Source organism: Heterocephalus glaber, unplaced genomic scaffold (assembly GCF_053883595.1).
Source record: "Heterocephalus glaber isolate CG9 unplaced genomic scaffold, H.glaber_assembly_v1.0 deba00001442, whole genome shotgun sequence".
In the NCBI taxonomy this organism is placed as follows: Eukaryota; Metazoa; Chordata; class Mammalia; order Rodentia; family Bathyergidae; genus Heterocephalus; species Heterocephalus glaber.
In genome coordinates this window covers 2,737,827-2,759,532 of record NW_028258296.1, presented here as the reverse complement: position 1 = coordinate 2,759,532, position 21,706 = coordinate 2,737,827, and the positions used below count along the sequence as shown (strand labels likewise).

The window sequence follows — 21,706 nt, the reverse complement described above, 5'->3', positions numbered from 1 at the left end:
ATCCTTGTCTCCTGCTCTCCCGGCCACCCTGTGCCCAGGCCGAATCTGGAACCTGCAAAGCCACAGCCCGGTGGAGGCAGAGGCCGAGATGAGCCAGGCCCCACTCCACCTCCCAAAGCCCTGATTTCTTCACTTCAAACAGAGGCACGATAACATTTTTCAGGATTCCGGAAATTACATAAAACACAGTGCTTTGCATGACTACTGTTCCCTAAATGTCTCCACCTGGGCCCATAAGGGCAGGGCATGTTTTTCAGGGCTGGGGATGGAACCCGGGCTGGAGGAGGCTGGACAAGGACGCCACCCTGCCCCACAGTGCAGACCAGAAAGGTTCATGGGCGCTGAGAGGGAGCCCAACGTCTCCTGAAAGCAGAGTGGCCACACTGAGGCAGTCAACAAACATGTCCTGAGGAGCTATTGCGCCGGACACTGGAGAGACAGCTGGGCCCTGAAGGTCAGTCCCGGGACGTAAGGGCACAGACGGGTCCGCCTGGCACCGGGCGTGTGGCCAGCAGTGCCAGCGTCGGCCAGCCAGTCCCACACGGACGAGGGGCGCCTCGCTCTGAGCGGCCAGGCCCCCGCCCCAGCCACGTTCCCGGCCCCACGCGAGGCCTCCCGGCCGCTCTCGCCCAGTCTTCGTCCGCCTGCGCCTAACCAGCAGAGTGAAAGGAGGGCAGTGCTCGTAACTCTCAACACAACCACCTGCGGCCCTCGCACCTGGACGGGAAAGGGCACCTTCCAGGCTCTGCGTCGCCGGGAGGGTGGGCAGAGTAGGCACAGCGGTGTCGCCACCCCACCTCCGGGCCCCTCTGCTTCCGCCCTGCACCCGGAGCCCACCTGAGCTCTGCCTTCAGGCTTCAGATGAAACTCTGCAGAACGGGTCCCCCGCAAGGCCCCCTCCTCCGCGGCAAGCTCCAGCATCAGCTGGACGTGCGTTCAAATCCGGGCTGTCGCTTTGTGGCTGCAGGAGTCACCTGCCTTCTCTGGGACCCAACAGAGCGGCAGCAGGACGGGCACAGCCGGTGACGCTGCCGGAGACTCTGAGGAGAGACAGACTGCCGAGACCGGCCTCAGGGCTTTGCGGGGTAGGAAACCTGTGCGCAGATGCCGTCCGGGGTCAGTGCAGACTCACAGCGAGGAGCGCGCTTGTTTCTAAATTAACATTTGGCTGCGCAATCCGAGATCCACCTTCGGGGGTGGTTCCAACTCTCCTGCGGCTGATGAGGAATTCACACGGGAGCGCTGGCTGGTGAGGGTGTGGAGGATGCCGCTGAACGCTCTTCACACGCTGCCCTCTAGACCTGCTGAGCGGTCACTGATGGGCATGAGCTAATACAGGCCGCCAGGACCATACTTGGCATTGGTAAAATGAGTGATATTCAAGCCATGTGATTGGCTGACAGTCGCGGTGGCTTCCAGTGCTCCGCTCTGCGCTAGCACAGGCGGGGCTTGGAGCAGCAGCTGGGTACGAACTCTGCAGGGCCCTGTGCCCTTGCCACAGGCCAAGTCGACATCCCAGTCAGGAGCCTGACCTTTCTCCGCAAGGGCGCTCTGCGGACCAAGCCTCGAGAGAGGGACTGCACCGAGCCTAGGGAAAGGGGCTGTACTGGTTTTACGCTTGCTGGCTAACAAGTGCTGCTTCCACCAAAGACCTTAACCTAGAACTTGCTGTCACAGGTGGTTGGGGAGGAGAAGCCGACCCCAAACCCACAGAGAAGCTGACCACAGCCAAAGGCATAACAACTTTGGTGCATTTGCGGCAGAGTCCAATATGCTGGAAGCCTTGGTTTTAAAGGAAGAAAGGGTCCCGTTAAAAACCCTAAACCCTGCCTGGGGTCCCCCTGGAGAGGCAGCTTAAGTGAGCCTGGGAAGAGGCTCTGGTCAGAACCCAGTGTGAGTGACCAAACCGCGGCCTCCTGCCTGTGAAGCAGCAACATCAGTCCCACCTCCCATGAGGCAGGAGGCTCGAAGACACCACCGAAGAGAAGCCCGCTGGAGGACTGGAAGCCCCAAGAAACGTGAGCTCCTGTCTCATGGAGGCTTTGTAAGAAGCGCTCAGATTAGCTATTATTTTATTATTTACCATTTCAATCAACACACATACATTGGGTGCCCAAAAGTACCAGGATCATGGAGACAGACGAGAACTACAGTCTCCCTGATCTCAGCTCTCCAGGGTAACATGTGAGTCAAACAGACAACCCCAAGTTCCAATGTGCAAGGAGAATTCTGGGAAGGCCCCTAGAGGAGGTGATATTTCAAATGGGTTTTAAAGAGCAAATAGGAGTTGGCCAAGGTAACTGGCTCACACATAAACATGTATTCATTTTCCCAAGGTCAGGAACAGAAACTTTCTCATAACAATCTCAGTTCTCCACAGAATAGATGCCCAAATTTAGTGCTTATGGACAGAAAAAAGAAGCAAAAATTATACTAACTGAGAAGAAAGGAAAAAGCACAGAATGAGGGCTGGAAAGGGTAAAAGCCCCCATCTCTGAGGCAGGAATGTCATCTGCCTATTTCTGGGTCCACAGGCATGGAGCGAAGTGGGTCTTTAATAATCCCTTTCACCTGTGACGCCCCAGCTGCATTGCATTTCCAGCCCTCTCCTGACTCCTGTGAGCTTCAACCCCTCACAGGGCCAATCCAAGGGCACACAGCCTCCCTTGGAAAAGTCAGAGTGGGCTTACCTGGGGGTCACCCCAAGGAGCCTCTGAAGCCTCTAAAGGGAGAGACAGGCTGGCAGGGAAGGGGGTCCCCAGGCTAATGGCAGTGAGAGCTGGCCCGTGGAGCCTGAGGGCCCAGCACCAATCCAAAGCTCTCCCTAGGTTATTCCTTGGAGTGACACTAGGAGGAGGAAGCCAGGGGAGGTCAGGAAAGGGCACCCCAACATACACAGTGTGATCAAGACACACAGGTTTAAAGTTTAAGATGTATTACAGCAACAGACACAATACCATGAATCCCCTCAAAATCCCCCACGTTACTTCAAACACACCCATCCCACTGTCCTGGCCGCTTCCTGCAGCAGCTCTGGAGCCCTCTCTCCTGAGGGTCTTAGTTGCACTGTCCTGGCTGCCTTGATATCCTGAGTCGATTCAAAATGTTTCCCTTTCATGGTCGTTTTGACTGAGGGGAAGAGCCGGAAGTCACAAAGTACCAGATCCGGTGCATAAGGTGGACAAGGACACAGCATCATGTTTTTATTTGACAAAACTGCTGTAAACATTTGCTCAATGAAGGGCTGATCAAAAGATATAGTGAAAGTTTAAACAAAAAAATTAAGGTAAAAGGCACATTGCCCTTAATCCTCCTCAAAATAATCAAAATACTCCCCTGTTATGGCTTATACCTAGATGCCCATTTCCAAAGCCTCATGTGCTTGTAGGTGGGGATTTGGGGGTGACTGGATTGTGAGTGTTTTTAATACTGAATTAGCCCACTGATGGGCTTAGCATAGTCCTGGATGTGGGTAATAGACTAACTAAAGAGGGAAGACCCACACTGAGTGGGGGTGGCACCAACCAATAGGCTTGCAGCCTGGATGGCATAAAAGGAAAGAAGGAGGAAGTCTCTCTGCTTCCTGCCTCCCATGCCATGGACTGTTTCTCCTCTGTGAGGCTCCTCGGCTGTGCCATCCTGCCTTGGACCAGCCAGCAATGGACTGAAACCTCCACAAACTGTGAGCTAAAATAAAACTTTCCTCCTTTAACTTGGGGGTGTTGGGGATTTTGTCCCAGAAACAAGAAAGTAACTAAGACATCGCCCTTGCTTTGAACCTACCCCATCACGTCCTTGGGAACACATCTTTTCCTGTAGTAAGCTTTTGGTTTTTTTAATTTAAACATTCACTGCAGTTTTCAGTCACCCCTTGTGTGCCACTTGGATGCGCCAGCAGCTGTGAACTGTGACTCCTGTGGAGCTCAGGTGCAGCCCAAGGTCCACAGCTGCCTAAAGATGCTCCACTCAGAGCTCAGTCATCCTGAGTGCCCTCCCGGAGGGTTCCCAAACCAACAAGGATTAACTGGGATCACAGGCATGGAGTCTGGTCACAACACCATGCTCAGACGGTCACGTTCTGTTCTAAGGGCCCATTGTCCCTCGCTGCCTTCATCTGCTCTACTCCTCCACGGCTTCTGGATCTGGCTGGGATTAGGCATTTGCTTCTCACTCCAGTGATGCCCCGTGCAGTTAATAACCCTGTGGATGCTTTCTCCTGATAATCTTCCTGCTGCCCACTCACATGTCCAGCCCTCAGAAGGTAGCGGGACCCCCTCCCTCCCCTTTGGTCCCATTAACACCCCTGCTTTCCAGTAGAGTGAGTGCAGATAGTAATGCCATTCGGGGCCACGGGGCCGACGGCATGGGCATGTCTGTGGAGCAGACATGTGAAGCACGGCACCACATGGCAGAGCTGGCTGTGCTGGACCTCGGGACCGCGGAAGGATGAGGACATACCTGCTCCTCTCGCCTTCACACCCACATCAACATCTTGAGTCTGCACACGGCTCCTCAGCCACGCCTGGCCGAAAATGACTAAATTGCTAATAAAAGCAAGGCCTCTCCCAGTGGCTGGTGCCAGCGCCAGCTCTGAAGTGCCCACGGCCTCTTGGCTTTTCCCACCAATTTTTCTGGATGATGATAAACAGCCAAACCACCCAGGCCACTGCACATGTTGCCTGGAGAAGAGCATGTGCCAGGAGCAACAGAAAAGAGGGCCACCCTGGCTGCAGCTGGCACTTTCCTGAGTGAATCCATCCTCCGAGATGAAGGAATTATGCCTGTCCCGGATTCTTAGGAAGCTTGTCCTTGCCAGGCACTTCAAGATCACTCCATGAGCCTCGCTGCCCCCCGCCCCCAGCCCCTGGCCAACTCACCAAGAGTGCTGGTGCTTCCGGGAGGCAGGGACAGGGGTCTCCTCCCTCAGCTGCAGGGCGCCAGACCATTGGGCTGACTGGCAAAACATGCCCATCTGCATGTTGCTTTCTCATCGGCCAGACTGCAAAGGACTGCGGATATGGAGACCTTTTGTTTGGAATTAAAGAGGCATCAGCCAGTTTTTTAACTCCCCAAAATCCAGAACCAGCCACATGGTTGAAGAAGCAAAAGCAACAGGACAGAAGGTCCAAAACCTTAAATTCTTCAGTCACCAAGGGACAGGGACATGTCTGCCTTCCAGTGGGAGGGGGCAGACTACATCGCAAAACAAAGAAAACTCAAGTAGCGATGAGTAGGAAAACACGACGACACGTTAGAAGAGCACATGAGGACTCTGTACCAAGAGGCCAGGAGCTTCTTTAAATGCTGAGTTGTTGCCAGGACAGCTGCCCAGGAGAACAGGACTCAGGGCTCCCAGACCTCGGAGCAGACAGTAATGGAAAGAAGGTGACCACAGACAGACAGGGGCAGGGAGCCAGGAGTGGGGACACAGCCAAGGTGGGAAGGGGACAGAGGCAGAGTCTAAGCATCACGGGAGCCCCTGCAGAGCACTGCAACCAGGAGTGATGATCTGGTTCCTATGGAGACCAGGCCGGTAGGACTAAGACCACTGCATAGCTGGGGACAGGTGTGATTCAGGGGTACAGAGACAGAGAGCCATGGGCAGGGGGAGGAGAGAAATCAAGGCCCGTACACTCCAGGAGAAAGTACTGCAAGGATCCACTGGTCACGACACAGTGGCTCAGCTGTGTCAGAGTCCCGGACTCTGAGCAGGGACAAGCGAGTGGCCCTCGAGCCAAACACCTTCCAGCGGAAGCTGCGGGGACCCCAGCCCTGTGCTGCAGGGCCGCAGCCGCTCTCTTTACATCATCATCATCACTGCTGTTCCCATAGGGCAGCTTTCTCCTCTGAAAGCTGCGCTAATTTCTCAGTGGAGCTCCTGGTTGCTCCGTTCTTTCTTAGGTGAGCTGCAGAACTCTTTAGAAAGGCTAAGGATGTAGAATTCAAAGACTCTCAGAATCCTTCTCTTTTCTGGTTACAAAGAGAAGGGCATAATCCTGGAATTCTCAGCTCCTTCCTGAAGTCACACCCAGCCCTGGAGTCACATGCGTGAAGTCACGGTTAACCAGACACCCGGCTGCTAACTTTACAGTCTGGTGAAACAGAAGCGATCACATTTTGGGAGCTACAAAGTGGGAAAGACTCCCTTTTACAAAGAGGAACAGATCAAAATCCCCACAAGGGAGCCTGGCTGAGCTGTAGGTGCCTCATGGTGAAATTGGGTTGGTGCTTTCATCCTCGAAGTGCTCCATGATTCAGCAAAGTAATGTTATCGCCCCTCCACTGAGACCTTTCATTTGGCCGTGCTGGGGATGGAGCCCAGGGCCTCACGCATGCTAAGCAAGTGCTTACCACTGAGACACCCTCCCGGCGGGGTAGGGAGGACAAATCCTGAGAGTCCGGGCTTTGTATGGGTACAGCCAAGGCCAGTCCTGAAGAGCACGAAGCTTGCCAGCACAGAATAACCACAACCTCCAACCAAAGAACCACGACAGGTACTTGCCTGAGACTTCAACTCCTGCGGGGGCTGAGCCCCTGGCGTTCGCACTGTGAGCCGCCTGTGCGGCCCGCTCTGATCTCCCTGAGAGTCGCGTCCGCAAACCCCACCTCACCCCCGCTCCCCGCAGCCCTGGGCTGAGCAGGGCGTCCTTCCCTCTGCTGTATGGAAGGGGAAACCAAGGCCCAGTGGGGCCAGGACTTAGCCAGGGCCCCAGGGAGTCGGGAGTGAGCCTGGCCTCTGTCACCCCCATCTCAGCTGAGTCGTGCTCCCGGGAGGGCACCTGGCCTTCCTGAAACCCTGAGGTGCGCACAGTTGGAAACTGCGCCCCGGGCCTGAGGTTGGACCCTAAGACTCCCGTGGGGGACCTCGATCCGTCCTTACCCTGGCATCAGTGGCCACAGCTGCCTGTCCGCCGGTCTTGGGCTTCTGCGGCCGTTTACTGGGTCTCTGAAACCTTGCCACCTTCAGGGCTCACTTTGCCCTGGACGCTGCTGGGACACAGACTCCCGACCACAGTCTGCAGTTGAACGGGATTCCCAGTGCACACGTGCACGTTCATGTTCACGCTGAATTGAACACTGCTAATTGCTAATTCTGAATTTAACACTGCTAATTTTGAACACTTCAAAATACCCAAATAAGCATTCGGTTCAGAAGGCAGGGTGCAGCTGTGACTGGTGAGTGACTCCCCGTCTCTCCACGAGCCAGTAGGGCTGACTGAAGTGCCGGACACGCAGTAGGCATGCAGGCCTGCAGAAGGCATGAGGACATGGACAGCAACTGCTGACAAATGATTTGAATGCATCAGGATGAGTGTGTGTGTGAGGCCTCCTGTTAGTGCAGGGCCTGATGCATCTGCACATGGAAGGGACGTGGCACAGCGCCTGGCACAGAGTAAATAAACACACATCCCCAAGGACAGGCCGTGAGGCAGCTGTGCTTCCGAGAGGCCACCTCAGCTTGGAGCCGGGAGTGAGTGTCACTCAGCTGAAGGGACACAGACCCATTCCAGAGACACACACTCAGGAGCACACTCCACACTGCATGGAGGAGCCACTGCGGCGGATTCCAGGGGTGGCTGACGGGTCATGGCGTTGGTATGTCAACTATGTTCAGGAACAGTGAAGGCAAAGCACTTCCTCAGGAGGAAGATAAGAGGCAGGCAGTGGGTCACAGCTGGGCTGTGCAGGCCTGATACACAGGCAGGCTCCCTGCTGCCAGGGAGCCCCTCGGCCACGGCTCCAGCCTCGCCTTCCCGCCCTCCCGGCCCATCCTCCCCGAGCCCAGTGCTCGGCCTGGGTCTTTCTTCCTGGCCCCTCTGGCAGCTGGGTGTTATCCTGACCTTGGACTTTTTCATTTAATTTCCCAGGTTTCACTCAAGACACGCCCCCCCCCAGGGGGCGAGGACTGGCTCTCGCATTGCTGAGTCCCTCCTGAGCCTAGTGGTGTCCTTCTTCTTCAGGACAAGGGCTCAGCGCTTCTGGGTTGACTGGCCTGCTTCACACACAGATGAAAGAAAGACAAGACTGCGGATGGACTTCCTATCACTTTAATAGAATACCTGCATTTCCCCGCGTGCAGGAAGCAAATCAGCTTTCTTGCGGGGCTCTGCGTTCTATAGATTTTGCCTCCGCTAACCGCACATGTGCTGCTGTTCGAGATCATACAGTTGTCTCTTTTCTGGTCATTTCTGTTTTTCTAGCTCTTAAGAAGGAACTCGCTGGATCAGGTGTCAGGTTTTATCACCACGCATCCCTGACACAGAGGGAAATGAGCGTGTATTCCCACGGGGGCCACAGGATGACTCGGGACCTCCTGTCCCCACAGGGGCAGAGGAGCTGCTCCAGAAGGTCACAGCTCGGGGACAATGGCACAATGTCTCATCCTCCAGAAGACCTTGGGTCTCCCCACCACCATTCATGCGCCCCCCCCCCGCCGTTTCTTCTATCTTCCTGAAATGCTAAGATGCTTATCTAATAAATTAACAGGAGTTTTTATCTAATGCAAAATGCCACCTCAATGAACAATGCTCACAGGAAACCTCTACCTTTAGGGCAATTCAGCTCTGGCTATAAAACATCCTCTCCAGGCTGATTTTTGGCATAAAATGTCAAGGACAAAATAAATTTTTAGCTGATTAAAAGAAAAACCTTTTGGTGGCAGCTATTAAATTTTGCAGCTGAAGAAAGAGGGCATTCATCAGCATCGGCTCTTTTTGCTCCTTAATCACAATGCCTAAGCTTCTATTAGTTTTAGAAAAACAAAAAGTGATTTTTTTCCTCAATGTGTCGATACAATGCACTCCTTCCCAAAACAATGCTAAGGGAAAACGGGGCGTTGTAAGAGATGCTTGAAGAGGACCAGCTGTTCCCTCTGACCTTGTGCATGGAACCGTCCTTTCAAAGATGCCGCAAAACGCTTTTGTCCCTTATTTTCTCTAGATACGCCTGTCTTCCTAAGAAGTGTCCATTTCTTACACGACTCCAAGATCTCCCTTCACGACAGCCAGTGTGACTGTTGGAGACTAACTGGTTATTTCCTGAGCAAACTCATTGTTCTGAGAGGCGAACGGTTAAAGGTCCTCGTCACGCTGTCCCTGACAGGGACCCAGGTGAGGCCTGGATGCCCCGGCCGCTGCTCTGGCTGCATGTGGGGATTGTTCCCCCTGCAGGCCTCATGCCCACAACGTGTGTGGGCAGCTTTGGCCGGCTCTGGAGCTACACAAACTCTCTAACGGTCTCTGGCACCGCCAGCGTCTCCGAGGGAGGCACAGTGCACAGAGTGTTTCCCCAGAAAATCTTTAAACAAAAGGAATTAAAGAAAATCCCTGCTTAATAGTCAGTTTTTACCAAGCTCCTAAATCCTCAAGAGCATGTGAAATATTAACTTTCCCCAAATGGGAGCACAGAGCTCGCCTTGTCTTGGTTCATACTCAAGGGTCACAAACGCCCCAGAGAGGAGCAGGCCGAGTGCTTAACAACCCGCCGGGTCTCCGCCAACAGAGGCCCCGCACCACGCGGCCCGAGTTCAAGAGTTCAAAGCCTGCTCTGCACCGCCCAGTCTGTAAATGGGCACGGGGTGGTGGCCACCTCACTGCCTTGTCAGGAGATTTGTGTAGCATGAAGTAAGTATCCAGGGTGTGGTACGGTGGGCGTGGCAGGACAGCAGCCTTCCACCTTCCCAACTCTCGGAGAGAGGGACCCTTCTTCAGCAGAAAGTAAAAAAGTGGTGAATCCCCAAAGCAAATCCCTTCAAGGGCTTCCTCTGTTGGCTCAAATGCAGATTTGGCTTACCACAGCAGCCAAGGCCCCGAGGAGAGATTAACAGAGGCAGCCACAAGGGGGCACTAGACCAGGTCCAGAGGGAGGGAGACTAGGAAGGCCCCTGGCTTCGGGGCTGTAGCCCTCTCCCTGGGGCTCCCCCTGTCCGCCACAAGCAGCACTAAGGGATCCTCCTCCTCCCTCCTCACCGCCTTGTCAGCCCCAGAAGTTCCCACGTCATCCCAAGGCCACCATTCTACTTGCCCATCTGCCTGAGCCAGTGGAGATCCCGCCATAGCACCCCCAGGGGGTCCACACGAGGACATTCACCAGGAGGAGCCCCACTTCCCCAGCCATTTCTTGTGCCCGGGGCCCTGCCCATTGGTCTGCAGCTCTGCTGTCTCCTGTCCCCATTTCCCTGGACAGTGGGTCCTGACGTACTCCTACGCTCCTCTTGGGCAGGGTGAAATGGCGATTGGACATGTACGCATGATGGCATCTTTAAATAATTTGACATCAATTTCCATGAATCAATAGATTACATAATCGGGCTAGTGTTGAACCGTAAAGAACTGGTTAAGTAAAATGATGGCAAATTAATACATTTATTCCTATTTACAAAAGTCATGAAAAAATCATAGTATTATTTTATCGCATAGAAAAACAACAGAAAAGTATGCACTAAAGGTAAAAAGTGGGTTTTCCATGGTTGTGGGATTGCGATGACTTCTTTCCCTTCCTGTTTGCTTAGTTGTATTTTCCAATTTACCTGTAGCGCATTCAATAATCCACTGCTTGAACAACCGCCTACTGAGCACCCTCCTGTGTTGGGGACAGGATTACGAGGGAGAATAAGGACAGCTTACACTCGGGAGCCACAGGCCAGGCCAGGGCAGGAGGGACATAGTAATCCTGTAATCACATAAATATGTAACTACAACCTGGAACGTGAGCCGGAAAAGGAGGGCATGTGGCACCATGGTCGGGGGGAGGGGGAACCTGATCTCCCGGTGTGGGTCTCGGCTCAGGGACCGCAGCCCCAAGAGGGAGCTGGGCAGGTAGGTATGTCTGCACCGGAGGCTGAGACAGGAAGATCACTTGAGCTATGGAGTTCGAGACCAGCCTGGGCCACATAGGGAGACCTTATTAAAAAGAATAATAGTAATAAAGATAATAACAATTTAAAAACCACTGACTGCCATAGCTGAGTGGGCCCAGAAGGCTGGGTGGAAGCAGAGCTTCCAGGCGGGGGTCCAAGCCACCTTAGCTCTGCCCCCGGGGTCACTCGGAACCAAGCATAGTCTGTGCCCTGGTGGAGGTAAACTACACAGCACGATGTCCCAAACTCGAGTCGACCTCAGAACCAGCGCCAGCGCTTCAGAGAGCAGATGGCAGGTGTATTTACATTAAACACCACTCACTGGCTGTTTGCGGAGCACGGTCTGGCGGGTGTGGTCTGTTCTCTCCCGTCACCATGCATGGCCCCCAACCCCAACGCCTCCTCCGCAGCCTGGCACCCGCAGGAGGGGCCAGGTCTTGTGGTCATTATGTCACCTAAGCATCGGGGCCTGGCACACAGAGTAGGGCTGAGGTCCGGCAGGGCAGGGTGCCCGGAGCAGCATCTGGTCCCCAGAGGGACACTGCTGCCCGGGAGACATTCCCATGTCACCTAAGGGGGCCCACGCTGCTTTGGAACAGAGCCACTGGCCTCTGGGCAGGACTGGGACATTTAGCATATGGGGCTCAGGGAGCGCCCGGTGCCCATGGTCAGACACCCCCTCCCACACCACTGCCAATCACTGACCATGGCAGTGGTGGCCAGGCTGGAGCTCAGGGGTGGCGTGCATGATTAGCACATGCATGGCCCCACCGGACCCCCCAGCACCCCCGAAAAGTTTGGAAACTGCAGGAGGGCTCGAGCAGCCAGCCGTGCTCTTCCTGAAGGCCGAGGCCAGGCAGCGGTGGCCAGTGCTATGAGCACTAAGTCCTTAGCCACAAGACCCGATCAGGGGAGCCTCCCTCGAGGTGAGGGTCAGGACGACCAGACTGTGCAGACCCTTCCACACCCACCCTTCCTGGGGCGCCTACACTGCCCCCTGCAGGCCAGCCTCGGGACTGCTGCACCCCGGCCCTCCTGTCCCTGGCCCTGGCCCCGCCCCTGGCCGTCCATTCCTCAACAAGGCCTCGCACAGCCTCCCGGTCCGACTGGTCCCGTGGGGTCTGTCACCACCGAGAAGCTCGACTGCAGCGGAGCACGGCCCTCCCTCTGTGCCTCGCCTTCTGAATTCGGTTCCTTTCTGGGTTCTGGATGTCCGGCTGGAGCTGGGTGCTTGTGGAGTGGATTTTTGCTGTAGTCTTTGTTCACCTGTGCTGACAACACCTTTGTTAAAAGCACTGGCCCGGCTTCAGGAACATGGCCCTTGCCCGCGCACTCATCTGCAGCCCTGCAGGCTGCAGATGCAACCCCAGACCCACCCGGCCTGGTCTGCCCGGCAGGAAGGGGCTGAGTCTATAGGGCCACAATGAGGGACCCCTGGGTGTGAGAGGCACCAAGACCGCCAGCTCCGCCCCCCGGCTCCGGTCCAACACCGGGGCAGTTTGTTTCCAGAGGTGCCTGGCAGCAGGCCCGAAGCGGGAGAGGCGATGACAGAATCACAGGGTGTTGTGGCCACACTGAGGAGGCCGGGACAGAGCAGGGATTGGCTTACGGTCCAAAATAAGCCAGCCTGGAGGTGCAGCTGGTGGCTGAGTAGTTGCTCAACAAACATACATTGACGGATAATGAAAACGGCCTTTGGCGTCATCACCAGCTCCGGAAGGGTGGCCAAGCGAGGCCACGCCCCTTCCCAACTGCTCCCCCTCCTCCCCCAGAGCCTTTCAAACCTCCGAGCTGAGTGCGAGAATTCCACTGCGAGCTTGTTTGTTTCCAATTGGTGGTGCGGGGATCGAACCCCAGGCCTTGCACACTGGGCCACTGAGCTGTCCCCAGCCCCACGTTGGACACTTGTGTTCAAAACGTTTAAGATTATTTGCTCCTTGAAAAGAAAAAAAACCACTGCAAATACAAAAGAAAATCTTACAGAACTAGGGCAATTTGCATACACTTATGCATATGTGTGATTTGCATATATGTACCCTGAATATGCATGTTTGTGATTTGCATATATTTGCATGCATGCACACTCCCTTTAGAAATGTGAGATCCTTCCAAGGCATAGTTTTACAACCTACACATATACACTGTGCTCTTTATCAAGTAGAGAAAAATCCAAAAGCAAAATTTTCTTTACCAGAAGTAAAACCACACTGCATTCCCAAAGGCGGAGACTTTTTGTTTTGACTTAGAAATGCAAGTTTTTAAAGAGAGAGGAAAAAAAGAATAAATGGGCGAGCCAAGTAAAGACAGGGAGGGGGGCGTCATGGTGGAGCCTCGTTATATGAGTCTGCCCAGCCGGCAAGATGAAGCATGCCAAGTCCTCCCTGCCTTCAGGGGGACTTCCTCTGTGCTGCCCTTCAGGGCCCTCGGCCCAGCCCGGGGGACAGGGACAGAGACCCCCGCCCAGCAGCATCGGTGACAGCCACCCACGCCTTCCCGTCCTGAACAAGGTCCACACTGCCCCTGCAGCACCTAGGTCTCCCTCCCGTCCCTGCCAGCCAGCCTGCCAGCCACAACTAACAGGGGCCTTTTGCATTTCTTTGCCTTTACATTCTTACCTTTGTAAACTGTTCATCCCTGCTGGTGAACTCTTACTCATCCTTCCAGACCCAATCTAAACAGGAACAGGTCTGCCTTTCTCTGACAGGACTTTGTAAAGGCTGCATTTAGATGCAGTTTCTTCTTGAATTAGAGGAACCCTTATCTTTAGCACTAGACTACGAACTCCTGAGGTGGGGGGCAAGACTGTATCTTTGTCTTGTGTCACCCCACAACATCAACTAGAGTGGATCACACAATGGGCTCAGGAAATGTTAGCTGAGTGCACAGAGAAAGTCAGTCTCGTCCCCATGCGCAAAGCTGACACCTGGAGCTCAGGAAGAGCGCCCTCCCTGGCCTCCCCTGCCCCTTGAAGGCCTCTGGACTCTTGCCCACACTTCATGGCCGGCCGACACTGCGTGTCTCATCTGCTCTGCCTCCTCCTTTCCCAGGAACAGGAGCTGAGTGACCTCTCTGTCCTCCCAGGGACAGCACCTACTCCACCCTGGCTCACACAGATGAGGAGACCGACGCACGGGGAGACACGGCCACACCCTAAGGAGAGGGACAGAGTCCAGTTCAAACCCAGAGCTGCCCCTGAAGCCTTCCTGGGCAAGAAACCGAGGCGCTGTGGTGAAGGAGAGTTCAGTGTTGCCACGTGGCTTCTGTCCCCTCGACAACAAAATGGCCAGGCCAGTGAGGAGCCCATAGCCCCTGTCCCCACATCTTACAGCCAGCGGTGACAATGACGTCCACAACACATGGTTCCCCAGGACACCAACCGGTGAGGCGGGCGGCCTCCGGCTGGCGAGAAGGGGCAGAGCCTCGTCGTGGTGGGGCCTCGTTGTAGGAGTCTGCCAAGCCGGCAAGATGAAGCATCCAAGCCCTTGGGCGCTGCCTGCACTGCAACCCCACGCAGGGACTGGCCCCTGCTCTCCACGCCAGCTGGGCGGCTCCTCCTCAGTGGAAGACACTGCCCGGGTACCAGGGGCCACAGGGACAGGGTGGAGAGGGTGCAGCACCCTCAGGCTTCCTGCCCAACACTGTGGAAGGGGCCGGGCAAGGTCACCTCCACTGCCAGGAGCCCCAGGCTCAGGGGAGGGCACTGGCTGCTGGGGTAGAGGGAGGCTCGGGAAGGGGCTGAACGCAGGATCTCGCCATGTCCCCTCCATGCAGGAGGCCGGACAGCCCCTGCCCCTGCCCTGGCTCACCTCCCCTCCTGTCCCCAAGCCACCCGAGAGCCTTGCTCAAACACAGCCAGGAACTCTGTGCAGACGAGCCCGCCTCTGTCTGCTCCCCTTCTCGGGCAGGGCACTGTAAGCAAGCCCCGGAAGTGGCTGAGGAGCTTCTCTGCACGATGACATCCACATTTCCAACATAATGATTCCATTTTTCCACAGTCTCATGTAGCCATTGCCCACGCTGATTGCCTTTTTTTAAAAAAGAAAGGAAACAGGAACAAAGCTGACCCAGATGGGTGCAGCAGCGTGGCCCTGGGAAATGTGCAGACCCTGGCTCCCACTTAGAAGGCTGCAGGGGTGAGGCCAGGTGGGCTGGAGTCAGGCTGGTGCTCCATGAAGCCTGGGGGGGCCAGGTGAGGAGCAGTGTAGCCGAGCCTCACCAAAGCCACACACGGTGGCCTGCAGACCTGCTGGGGCGGGCAGGGAGAGGCACCCAGGGGCTGCCAGGCCCTCGGCCCACCTGTGCCAGGCGCACTGGAGGTGCTGGAGGCTAGCAGGGCTTCCCTCCAGGCTTTCACAGGTGGGGCTGAATCTGCAAACCCACGCTCCGGAAGAGTGGCAGAGTTCTGTTTTCTGTGAGCAGAGGCGTGCAAAGAAAGGCACTGGCCACCAGCTCAGTGTGCAAGGAACAGAGGAAGGAAGGGAGGGAGGAGGGGGGAGGGGGGGAGGGAGAGGGGCCTCAGTGTGGAATGCAGGTGAGACCTGGAAGCAGCAGGAGGATGGATAAAGCAAGCTGCCTGAGGCCTCTACTCAGGCCCTGCGCAGACGCTAGGCTCAGCTCCTGGCCTGTCTCCCACCGGCCTGTGTGCAGCACCCAGCCCAAAGGAGAAGCTCTGGCCCGGTCCTGGTTGGAGGGACACAGGTCGAGCTGCAGGCTCACCTGGGGACCAGGAGGCATGAGGGGCCTCGATGACACCAGCTCCCCGCCAGGGCCCGAGGGTGAGGGGCCAGGGGGAGTCTGTGTGGGCAGGTGGGTCATCGGGATCCCTCCAGCTCTCTGCGGCCCACATGTGACCATTTCTATTACTAAAGATGACTCCTAAACAGTTTGGGGAAATGAAGACGCGTTCACTGGGATACAAATGGGAAAAGCACGGCGTGCAATTACAACAAAAGGCTGACAGTGGTTGTGGCTGGAATATGAGAAATATTTTAGTGCATCTGTATTTTACCTATATAACAATAAACTTCTGTTCACCCAAAAATTACATCTTCATCTAAACAGACGTGGGGCCTCACGGAAGAGAGCTTGCGATCATGAAGGAATCAGCGTTGCTTAGCCCTTCGGCGGTGACCTCCTCTTTGCTCTCTCTGCCCCTTTACGAACCAGAAGCACGGGGCTGGGCTCTGCATCTGACAGCTGGCTTCGCGATGGCAGCAGACCCAGCCCTCAGTTTCCTCACCTGTGAAGTGGGAGTGGCGATAAACCCACCTGGGGGACTGTTCTGAAGAGCAGGTATGACGATCTACACCAGAGCACTGCCAGCACACAGAAGCTACCAAGCCCAGGTATCCCGGAAAGGGGCGAGGAGGAGCCCCTGCCTGGTCCGGCAGGCAGCTCTCCACCCTGCACACCGAAGTCCCTCCAAGCCAGGTGGGAAGGGTTTCCAGGAGCCTCCCAACCACTGCATCAGAAATCTGCCAACTCTGCCACTGCCGGGCACAGAAAATACCCTCAGCAAACCAAGTTCAAGAGGCCATTCCAAGACCCAGCACATTTTAAAAAGGGAATGGACGTCACATTCGAAACGTCACTCCCCGGGACCACCACAGCCCAGCCTACCCAAGTTCTCACCACGCTGTGCCGGGCTGTCTTTTGTAAAAATAAAATAGCAGCCACTGCTTGAGTGTGATGCCCCCAGCGTGCACCAAAGATGTGACATGGGTGGCTTCAATTTATCTTTAAAACAACATTCTGAGGTGGGTAGCCGTGGCTGTCCTCTGGGCTCCAGAGGGGAAACCGAGGCTCAGGTGGCTCGAGGGACTGGCATGAGGCTGCACTATGGGGTCGACACTGTGCAGCCAGTCCTTTAGCCTTGTCTCCAGGGACGTGGACATGGGCAGGTGGCACCACACTGTGTTCCGGTCGCTGCAGGTGCCCAGGACCCACCTCAATCCCAGCACGGGGAAGACCGAGCGCCAGAGCAGCTCATGGACTGAGCACTTCAGCACTCTGTTCCTAAACAACTCTTCCTTTTCTTCTCCCAAATTCTAGCCGACGAACAGCAGCCAGGGCTCCTTGCTGGGCCCATCTCTCTGCTCTCCTCCAGGTCTTCCCTGAACACCTGCCTGGGCTCTGGACAAAGGGTCAGTGCAGCAGCCTTTATTCTGATTCAGGAGAGTGTGTGGCTTTTTCTTTGACCACAATGAAGAGCTTCAGGCTTACCTGAGAGCTCGCGTTCTGCCTTATGCACGTGACGCGCGGCAAGCAAGATGGAGAATGTTACTCCAGAACCTTAAAATAAAACCGAAGCGCACGGGCTCTGTAAAAGGCATCGTTTGATGAGATCAGATTTCCTCTGGCGGCCAGGGAGGTGATGTCACCAGCTGCGCCTCGCCTGCACCTCTGAGTCTCCCGGGGGCTGGGCAGAGGGGGTGCACCCCGCAAACCGGAGCCGGTGTAGGAGGGGTGCAGGAAGCATTAGTATTAGCACTATCTGTAGGATGAAATGTTTGTGGTAGATTTAACTATAAAAATTGCCTTTCAGACCACGAGATGTCAAATTAATACATAATGCACATGAATAGGAAATAAGTGCAGCCAGGCGTGGTAGCACATGCCTGTCACCCCTGCACTCTAGGAGGCTGAGCAGGAGGATCACAAGTTCAAGCCCAGCCTGGGCAACAAAGAGACTTAGGAAGACCCTGTCTCAAAATTTTACAAATTTTTTTTAAAGTGCTGAGGATGTAGCTCAGTGCAAAGGCCCTAGATTCAGCCCCCAGAATGAGAGAAAAAAAATTAAAAGAAATGATAATAGGTGGAAAATATAAATATTAAGCATGGTTTCCCCTTAGCTGTGGGATTACATATCATTATATCTTTTTCTCTGTAGCTTTCTGTACCAATTTATCATGAGGGAAACAATGGTCATTACGAACTCAAATACTGGGCTCGGTTTCTTAATCCACAATATGGGGGCAGCAGGGCCTGATCATTAGGGTCCCCCAGCCAGTCACTCTGCGATGTCACCCAACACCAGGCAAAGAAAATTCAGCCACCCACAAAAGGGACGTCTTCGCTCCTAAGGGTAAGAACGCCTCCCCTCACGCCACATCAGTCAGCGGTGAGGATGGACTGGCATAAGAACAGGTTTCTGTGTAAGCAACAGCACTGGTCTCACATCCCGGAGACCCCATCCGGCTTACATGGTGGCAGACGGTTGCTGTCTTGAGAGGGAAGGCGGGTCGTTTAAAGGCAAAGGGAAGGCGTCACGTTCCCTTCTCCGATACCGGGCAGCCCCTTCACCCGGCCTGACACACAAAACCCAGCGTAGGGGTGCTTAGTGGAGGTGATTCTACAGCAGCACAACCCTGTGCTGTCTAATCCCATTCCGAAGCAGAATCCGACAAAGCCCAGCAGGGGGAAAAGGCATCTGCAAGGGAGGAAAAGACACACATTTGCCCTATGACACCAAGACCACTGCCCAGCACTGGCCCAAACGCCTAGGAGGCTCCTGGCGCTCCTGGGAGCCCGCAGGGCAGCGGGGGACCACAGCAAAGAAGCTGGGGCTGAAGGCTTCAAGCACCGTGGACAAACCATGGCCCCGCTGAGCCTCCGCGGCCTCAGCTGGGCTGCTCATATTAAAATGACCTTCCACTGGGGAGACGTGAATCCAAACAGCCCGGAGCCCATCTCACCCAGTCAGGCTGGCCGTCAGCAAGGACACAGAAGGAACAAACGCCGCCAGGATCGGGGGAATGTCAGCTAGTTCAGACACTGTGGAGACCAGGGTGCACATGCCTCGAAAATCCAACTAGCAGCTGCACCTCCCAGCACCCGCTCTGCGTCTCCCGAAAGAGTGAAAGCCGCACACAGAGTGAACCCGGCACACCCAGCTTGGCGCAGGGCAGTCACAATGGCTAAGCTCTGCACACAGCTGACCCCAGCAGCCGGTGAATGGATGAAGAAACTGTGGTCAACGGTGGAATTTCACTCAGCCACAGAGATGATTTAATCCACATCATTTGCAGGACAAGAGGGTGGATCTTGGGCCTGTAACGCTAAGTGAAATAAGTCAGATGCAGAAAGTTAAATATCACATGGTTTCTCTTATATGAGAAACCAAAAATATAAATAAAGGGTAAAATAAAAGAGAGATGGTAAGAGGCGGGGGGGAGACTTGGGGACGGGGAAGGCAGTCAGGAGGAGAGGGAGAGGGGAAGGGAAGGAAACAGAAAAGATCGGGATATACACGTGTATCACCTCCCCGAAATGAATGCTAATGTTATGTATCGCAAACATGCACCAATTAAGACATTGTTTAAAATTTAAAAAATAAAAACAAACAACATGCGCACAGTAGGGCCCTGGGTTCAGAGAAGCTGAGGACAGAGTCACAGGTCCCACTGTGCGCAGGGCGAGGCTGCAGCAGGAGACACGGCCAGCTTGGGTGGGGATGCAGCAGCCGTGGGACGGGGACAATCCAGACTAACCCTCAAACTCCTGAGCCTGGACCCAACCCGGGGGAGAAACTGGGTGAATCAGGAACCAAGGGGCCTCTTAAGGGGAAGCCGGGGCCTCGGAGCCTCCTGGTGCACCCTACGCTGGAGCCACTGTGTGGGGCTCCAGGAAAGCACGCCACCTCGGGAACAGACCTGCTCGGGGGTGGCTCGGCGTGGCCACAGCCCTGGCCGGTGCCTCTCTCGTGGCGGCAGATGCCCTGGATGTGCTGACCCCACGAGAAGCTCGCTTCCTGGAGACTCACGGACTTCACTCTCCACCAGGTGACAGACGGCAAAGTCAGTTGCAGACGTCAGGCAGAGGGAAGGAAGGTCTCTCAGGGACGCCTCGCTGGCGCCAGGGCGGGAAGCCTTCCCGTGGGGCGTAGAGCCCGCGAAACCCACCTCTCTGCCACCTCCCGTGCCTCTTCCTCCCCCCCCCCCGCCCCCGCCGTCTCCCTCCTTCGCTCTTTCTGTCCCTCACCACTCATGCCCTCCGGCCCTCCCTCTGCTCCTTTTCATCCACTCACTCCCCGCTCTTTCCTGCTTCCCTTTCTCCTCCTTCCTCTCTCTCCCCTCTGTCCTTCTCTTCCTTTCTGTTTGTTTCTCCTTCTCAGCTTCTCCAGTCAGCACTCAGTGGATCTCTACCTTCGTGGCACCTGCCAGCATACTGGGCGACCGATTTCTTCTTCTTCCTTTATACTTGCCTCTCATTAATTCCCCCACCACAAACTGTAAGCATCTATTATAGCACCAGTTACTCCATTAAAAGGCTAATTCTTCACTTCAACTCACGAACTATGAAACTGCTGTTCTGTGATGGGAACCAGAGACGCGGCCCTGGCCCCCAGGAGCCCACAGGCTGAGGGGACGTCACGCGTGGACAGGAAACAAATGGCGTGTGCCTGAGGAGGGGCAGCAGCCGTCCCAGGTGAGCCCCTGTCCCTCAACACGCACGACGAACCCACGCGGACTTGTGTGGCGGGTCTGGAGCTAGTCAGGTAACTGCCCGAGCTTTGGCCAGAACTCTGCCCGTCACCCTCCAAGCCCCCTGCCGGCCTCTGGCTGTGTCAGGGCCACCCCATCATCAGTGTGGGTCCCAGGGTCAGCACAGAGCAGCCTTCCAGGCCTCCTCCAGCCTGGCTTCCCCTGAGCGAGGGACCCACGTTCCCGGCACACCTGCTGACAGGGCTTTCATCGTGACAAAGAGGGTGACAGGGCACGTGACAGGTCGGGCCTCTGTCCGCCCAACACTGCTCTGGGGCGCATCTGTGAATGGGGAGGGGTCTCGGGTCCCTGGAGCCGATGTTCTACTGAACGCCGAGCTCCATGCTGGGCCTCGACACACATTATGGAAGGTATAGATGGAAGACTTGTTCAACTAACATCTTCGAGTGAAAAGAACGAGGAGGAACTGAGAAACAAGAACACAAAAGCAAATAAGAGAGAGAAAAAATGAAAGAAAGGAAGGAGGGAGGGAGGGAAAGGAGGGAGAGAGGGGGAGTAAAGAAAGGAGGAGGAAGAAGAGAAGGAAGGAAGAAGGGACCCAGGACGCAGCCTCAGTGACCCACCGAGTGGAACCCCCCCCCACTGAAACCTGGTCACTGCATGTTACTCGCCTTTACCCCACACAAAGACAAGGGGTTCTCTCACTCGAGGCTCCCACAGGTCTGGGAGCCATCGAGCCCTACACAGATACACAGTGAGTGCTGGATAACGCACGGTCTTATTTTTTTTATTTATTTGATATTGGGGATCGAACTCGGGACCTTGCGCTTGCGAGGCAGGCAGCAGCACCACTGAGCTAAATCCCCGGCCCCTTTGGTTTTAAATGTGTGTGTTATGCATCTGCATGTATTGAAAGTTACACTTTTAAAACAGCATAGCATAGAAGTACAAATGTGCCAGGGAGCAGGTCGGCCAGGAGAGGGTCCCCCAAGACCCAGAGCTCGTGGAAGGCCTGAGGGCAGTGCACGGTGAGTGAGGGAAGGAGAAGTTGCATCTGCTGAAGGAGCTGCAGAAAACCCCACAGCAAACACTGTTCATAGCAACTCACTTCTGACCTTGCAAGTTTCCAAAGCTTTCCCACACCTATTACTTCATTGGATGCATTTACTAGCTCTCCGGGGGTGTGATTAACCTCAAAGAGACTAAGGGATTTATCCAGCTCAATAGTTCATAATTAAGAGGCAGTCAGAACTTGAACTCTGGTCCTTTGGCTCAGCATTTGGAGTCAGCTGAGATGTGAGGAGCTTTGCCAGGGACAAGAAGTCTCCGAAGGTGCGGACTTGGCTTCTCCCTGAACCCCACCCAAACGTGAAGGAGGGCACAGCTCGGGCTTTCAGAGGGCACA

At 55.2% G+C, this 21,706-nt stretch overlaps 1 protein-coding gene across 3 annotated transcripts in view; it reads right to left on the bottom strand.

Moving 5' to 3' along the window:
* The window catches only part of Ror1 (ROR family WNT receptor 1), a 302,418-nt gene that overhangs the window by 195,542 nt on the left and 85,170 nt on the right, over window positions 1-21,706 (bottom strand). Inside the window, exon 1 of one of the 3 annotated variants that reach the window (XM_087212844.1) lies at window positions 838-19,784. The exons of the other annotated variants lie outside the window; for them this stretch is intronic. The gene's annotated coding sequence lies outside the window, so the exon portion shown is untranslated. Of the gene's footprint in view, window positions 1-837; window positions 19,785-21,706 lie in introns of those variants that run through there. 3 annotated transcript variants of the gene reach the window in all.